This window comes from Marmota monax, unplaced genomic scaffold, assembly GCF_021218885.2.
Source record: "Marmota monax isolate L192 unplaced genomic scaffold, Marmota_monax_Labrador192_F-V1.1 WCK01_AAM20220418_F8-fsc00025, whole genome shotgun sequence".
NCBI lineage: Eukaryota > Metazoa > Chordata > Mammalia > Rodentia > Sciuridae > Marmota > Marmota monax.
The window spans coordinates 14,199,959-14,206,430 of NW_026691950.1; the positions used below are offsets into that span (position 1 = coordinate 14,199,959).

Genomic DNA, 6,472 nt, shown 5'->3' on the forward strand with positions numbered 1-6,472 from the left:
AAGTGGACATGAGCGCAGGGCTCTCCACATAGCCTGTGCAATGGCTTCTGATGCTAACTCCCCAGATGTAGACCAGACTTCACAGGTGGAGGGCACAGTATGCCATGAGACTGCCCTTGTCTCAGACACCAGCTATCGGCTGGGGCTTCCAAGGTCATGCTCACTTATGACCAATTTGGGAATTTTTACTCCTCCCTCAGTTTCAATAATTCACTAAAACGATTCATAGAACTTAGGAAAATGCTATACTCATGATTACAGTTTTTTTTATGTTGAAAAAATATATATTTAGAATAGCCAGCTGGACTCTGTTTATATGACCCCAATTGTGTTGGCAACATCCAAAGCATCATAATCAGGACCCTGTCCAACGGAAGCCTTCACTCTGTCAGGCCTGATCAGGGTGTTGACCTCAGCCACATCAATGTCATAGAGCTTTACAGCCTGTTTGTCTGGTGTTTGGTCTTGACATTGACGAGGAACACTAGTGTGTTAGTGTCTTCCATCTTCAGTCTTCTTCATGGCTGCCTCAGTGGTCAGGGGGAACCTGGGAATGGCAGAATGGTCAAGCTTGTTTCTCAAGGGCTGCTCTTTGAGGATTTGTGGGCTGCCTCTGGAGCCACGATGTCTTGGGCTGCCAGAAGATAGGTGACCTTCAGATCTTCTTCTTCTGACTCTGGATGCCTTTCAACCCTGCCTTCTTGGCCTTCAAAGCTTTTGCTTTAGCTTCAGCTTTGGAAGGGGCAGGAGCTTCCTTCTTAGCTTTTGGTGCCATCTTGGTGAAAAAGCACGTTTAGATGCTTTTTTACAAGATTATATGTTTTTTTACCTGTAATCATGACATGGTTACAGGTGTATTATAGTAGTAAGGTTGAAAACCAGAACCACCTTCCAAAAAAGAGGCAGAGCATAAGGTCAGGGAAAATCCAAAATGCAAAGCTTTCGGTGTCTTGTCCCCAGAGAGTCAAGGTGCACCTCTTTCCCAATATCCAAATGTGACACAAAACACCTGGAGTATTGCCAACCAGGGAGACTCACCCAAACTTCTGTGTCCAGAGTTTTTTATTTTTGAGAGTTTATTATATAGACAGGATTATTGAATTATGAATTATTGCCCAAAAGGTTGAACTTGTCCTAACCAGCCCCTTGCCAGAGACCCAAAGCCCCAACCCTCTAATCATGTGCTTGGTCATTCTGGCACAACCAGCCTCCATCCTGTGTCATTTCATTGGCTTAACCTCTTCAGGGGACAAACATGAGTCACCTCTTCAGCATATTACTAGGGCCCATCATGAATAACTAAGTCCCTCTCCTCACTCTGGAAATTCCAAAAATTTAGAGGCTCCTTTCCAAGAATTAGTGACAAAGTCCAGTTAAGTTCTTTTGTGTTGCTTCTGGCTTTGGTCTATTCTGGAGTCTTTATAAGGAGTACAACTAACAAGCTGCTTATTCTGTCTTTCTCTTACAGGGACTTTAGGGTGAATCGAGGTTGCAAATTGATATAGAGACATGGTAACAACTTGGGCTTGGAGTTTAGGATGCCTGGTTTTATCCTGGTTCTACCACTTACTAGCTCGATGGTCTTGGGAAGGGGACTTAACCTCTCTAAGCTCAACTTCCTCCTCAATGAAGCGGAAGCTTATCATGGTGAAATCTACTCTTGTCTGTCACGATGTTTAGCACAATTTTGGGCACCCAGAAGCTCAGGGTTTGCCATTCGTGACTGCTTTGGATTCTAGAATAGTTATTGAATATTTCTAAGTAAAATTTAAAGGTGCCATATTCTAAATATCTCTAGGCCAGTAGTTTTATCGGGTTTTAGTTTTTAGAAGTCGATGATCCCTCTGTCAAAAGGAATTCTTTCACAAAATCCAAATCTAGAAAGAAGACAAAATCTCTACAGAGCTGACCTCCCCTAGTCGAGGAGGGTCAGGCACATCAAGCCACTGTTTTATCTTCAGAATGTTAAAATGTATTTGATGAAGTCAGTTTGAAAACGGGCCTAGGCCATGGCCAATCTACCTCCCCTGACCTCCCCCAGGCAGCTCCTGTAGCAGAGTTAACAGAGCTCCTCTGTTCAGTGTCAAAGTCAAGCCATGATTTTCTTATTTCAGTTTCTCCATGAGTAAAATGGGGGATAATAATGCCAGCTTTGTTGTTACAGTGAGTTAGATAATGTCTGTAAATTGTTTTCAGTCTTTAGAGATCAGTTTTAGGGACAAAGGCTTTTGCTCTCTTTAATTTCTAGCTTGCTCTTTGAAAATGTGTGATCGTAGGACAACATGGAAGCAATGACTTATCCACCAAGGAAAAAAATGTGCTCTGATTCATGGGGAAGAAAGATGTCTAAGTTAGAGTTATCCAGAAGCCTGTTAGGAGAGAAAAGCTGTCTGTGAAGCTGGGTTACCACTTGGTCCTTCAGGCCTTCTTGTAATTAAAGGTCCTTTGCTAAGCCTGAGACAAACCCGTTCCATGGGTCCCTTGTTCCAGCAAGTTCCAGCATCGTGTCATAGCCAGACTCAATGGAGTCACTCTACACCACAGATCAGTTGTGCTCCTTAGGAGATTGGAGTTTGGTCCTGTTTCTGTCCCATTACCTGGGGAAATTCCGTAATTAATTTGAGCATTTGAAGATATATTAATGTGTGTGTTAGCTTCCTGTCACTGTGGCAACATACCAAAGAAAAACAACTTAAAGTGGGGGAAGATTATTTTGGCTGATGGTCTCAGAGGTTTTAGTCCGTGGTTACTTGGCTCGATTGCTTCTGGACCTGTGGTGAGGGAGGACATCACGGTGGGGAGGGTGTGCAGAGCAAAGCTGTTCACCTCTCGACAGCCAGAAAGCAGAGAGAGAAAGGAGGAAGGAGCAGGCACAAGAAGCACCCTTCAAGGACACAGCCCCATGACCTTTTTGTCCAACTGGGCCATAACTCCTAAAGTTTTCACCTCCTTCCAACAGCCTTGGGAACAAAGCCTTCAACACATAGGGCTTTGGGGGAACATTCCAGACCCAAATTATAGCAATAACACTTATCTCAAGAGACTACATGGGATAACAAATACCCTTACCACAGCATCTGCTATGGAGTGAATAATCCTTAGAGAACAGTTATTTTAAACATTTCCATTATTTATTATGGATTGTAAGTTTGTTATCATGGATGTTAAATGTCTGTCTGCTCATCTATGACACTGATCTGAAGTTTTCAGTTCTAAAACCACCAAGAAATTAGAACTTGTGAGATACTGCCCTTTCATAGCTAAAAAAAAAGTTGAATCTAGGAGAGATGTTGATTTGCTCAAAGGTATTCTGGGAGTCCTTATTATCTAAGTCTTCATTATCTGCACTCTTGTAAGTTTCAAGCTTTCACGAGGGACCCGAGCTTCATATTATACTCATCCCAAAATGAAGTGGCTGCTTACAGTCTGAATCCCCTTTTCAGTGTTCCTCCTTGGTTATAATTAGCTTCTATCTATGCTCGTCTCATTAACATCCTTTTTACTAGTTTCCTGTTGATTGCTGCAAGTTGTTGACTTCAGACAATGTAATAAAAAGACAAGAAAAACTGATTGCAAAGTAAAATCGCGGACTTTGTAAAGTGCACTGGATTTCGTGAAGGTGGCTACAGAGATGTTGGAGAACTAAAGTGATACTGAATCAGTTATTACTTCAACAGATATGTATTGAGCACTTACCATGTAAGCCCCCAAATACATCAGATAAAAATCCCAGCCCTCATGAGCCCAACATGCCAAACATACACAGAACCACTAGTGAATGAATCTGGTGAAGCTGAGCCAATTAACAGCCTGAAGAGAAAAATCACGAGGGAGATGATGTGGTTTTAGGTTCTGTGACGTACCTCCATGAGCCTAATTCTTCTACCAATAAAAATGGACTGGCTTTAGAGGTTTTCTTCTAAAGAGAATGTGTCAGAGGTGATATTGTGCGACTTTACAGGCTAGGTTGTAGAAAGTGACAGGGCTCTGCCTCCTCAAGTGACCATGTTAAAAAATCCAGGCACCTTGAAACTGTCAGGCTGGAGTGACCACGTGGTGAGATCAGAGCAGGACAGAGAAAGAAGCATGAAGGGCCCTTGCCGTTTGGACCCCTCGCTGTTGAAATCTCCCTTGCCAGACGTATTGAGATGGGAACTTCTGATTTGATGACATAGAAATAAAGCTAAGTCAAGTGAGCATGAATGCTCACAGTCAAGGCGTTAACTAGGTCATCAGCCAACGTGGGAAAATGGGGCCTCAGCTAAAGGGAGATAGCACTGCTGTCTGATCAAGGGACCAGGCTGCTCTCCAAACAAAGGGAAAGTTAAGTTTTTATTGATTTGCTGGGGAGGACTCTGACCACTGGACCGTCCTGGTCAACCTGTGCTCTTGCTGCTGCTGCTATTGCTCTCATCCTGTGTGAACACTGAGCCTTGTGGCTCAATCTGGGCCTTACGGTAGGTTTGAAGGACTGGGGATGCTTGGGCTGCCATAGCTGCTGAAGAAGCACAGTTGTGGGGTAGAAGAAAACACATACCAGCTCCAACAGGCAAGCAGCTTGTCTACATGCAGGGATGAGCAGAATCTGACCCCCAAATTTAAGGCAGCAAAGGGGGCTCCCATAATATAAAGACAGAGATACCATTCCAATCACCCGCCTGATGTCTGCAGACCTGAGTGAAGAGTCAGTGTTTTCAGCAAAAGCGACCTTCAAGTCCCTGAAAAGTAACCTAGGCAACCATTATTTTTGTAACCAACACACCAGGGTTGTTATCCACAACAAAGCTAGTGGGCAATAAATAATGTATTGCTCAGCTCGGTGACCTCCAAAATTAGTGATTTTTAAGTTGACTAAGAACAAGTGAAGATGGAGATTTTATTTCCATTTTCCCCTGGTGACAGTTTCTTCTTGTGCAAACATTCTGCTTCTGTGGTTTTATCAGGGCCTCACAACAGGTCTGCTGAAAAGAACACAGGCCGGAGGAGCAATATGCCATGCTACCGAGGGTCATAGTTTATGATGCCCAGGGTTTATTTCATTTTTGTTCCAATCTTTGTCCCACCATGGTGGTCCCTGACTGTCTCAATATGAGTGAATGCACTGGCACATTATCCCAGCCCTCAGTCTGACCCCTCCATGTGATGACAAGTGGAGCAGAGATGAGCTCTTGCCCCTGTGCCCTGCTCAAATCGTCCAATTGTGAGCAAAATAGGTGTTGTTATTTTAAGACACTAAGTTTGAGGGGAATCGGGGATGTAGCCATAATTGGAAAGCTGCCTCAGTGAGGAAGATAGGCAAAGGTGTTGCCCAACCTCAGACTAACCACGAAAAAAGAAGATAGAAGAATTTTTGAATAATTTTACAGAAACAACTCTCTTCATAATCATTCCCTTAAAATCAAATGGAAAATGATGAATGGTAAACTGGATTGCCATTCAATTTGCGGGGGGGGGGGGCTGGATAAATGAAAAAAAAAGTACCATAACTCTATATTAAGACAATATTTAAAGATGTTTAGCTCCTACCTTTTGGTAAGTATAAGGCATAATACACACATTCTATGAATTCATACTTTCATTTTTCTAGGTAGATTCCTCATCAAATCCTTCATGCTCACCATGATTTATACCCCAAATTTGTTTCCTAGGCACATTAATCTACTTTTTCCCATCTACCTATTTTCTCAGGACATCCTATAGCAGTGATGGGAAATGGAACAGGATCAATGAGGAATTCTATTCATTATGATTCTGGTACAGTTTTCTTCTGGTGAACTTAGGAGAAAGTATAGGCCATGTTATAATCAACCCAAAGCATTGACAGTAAATTGATTTTGAGGAAGAAGAAGGACATGAAGGATCATTGTTGTATTTAGGTGGTGTAGGGAGATGAAAATCCTATCAGAACGTACTTCAAACCTAAGAAGCCCTCATGAACATTCCTGAAACAGAGGCCCTCCAATCAGATGTGATTACAAAGGCCTTGCCTGACATCAAACTAACAACACAATCCATGGTTTATTAGAATTGAGTTTTTAACTTTGAACATCAAGATGTGTATGTAACTTAGAGAGGGTACCACATAGAGGATAAGGGGTCATCCATTTAAGTTTGGGAACTGAACTGTTTGGAGTTTTTGTTTAGCCACCGAGGTCCCCTTAGGATGAACCTGGAGTTTTCATATTGATTTCTTTCTTCACTAATGTAGGTAGGGAGAAGAGAGAATTTTTGCAGAATGTTGGAATTTAGCAGAGGGAGAATGTATTAGACTGACTGCCTCTCCTTGCTTCTGGGCATGGTTTTCTCCTTGAAGGTTAGAGCCAAGGGGATTCGTTATCTTGCAACATTTTCATTTAGGGCAATCAAACACCACAATCTGTAGTCTTCAGCTTCAGGGAATCTCAGACTTCAATAAAGAGGATGGTATTTTATTATCTCCTTGGGTTGTTTTTGGAACTTTGAAAAAAATTAC

General features: G+C 42.4%; 1 pseudogene; it reads right to left on the minus strand.

Annotated features, from left to right (window-relative positions):
* Nucleotides 1-312: 312 nt before the first annotated feature.
* On the minus strand, nt 313-775 carry LOC124092941 (large ribosomal subunit protein uL23-like; annotated as a pseudogene).
* Between the last annotated feature and the right edge of the window lie 5,697 nt (nt 776-6,472).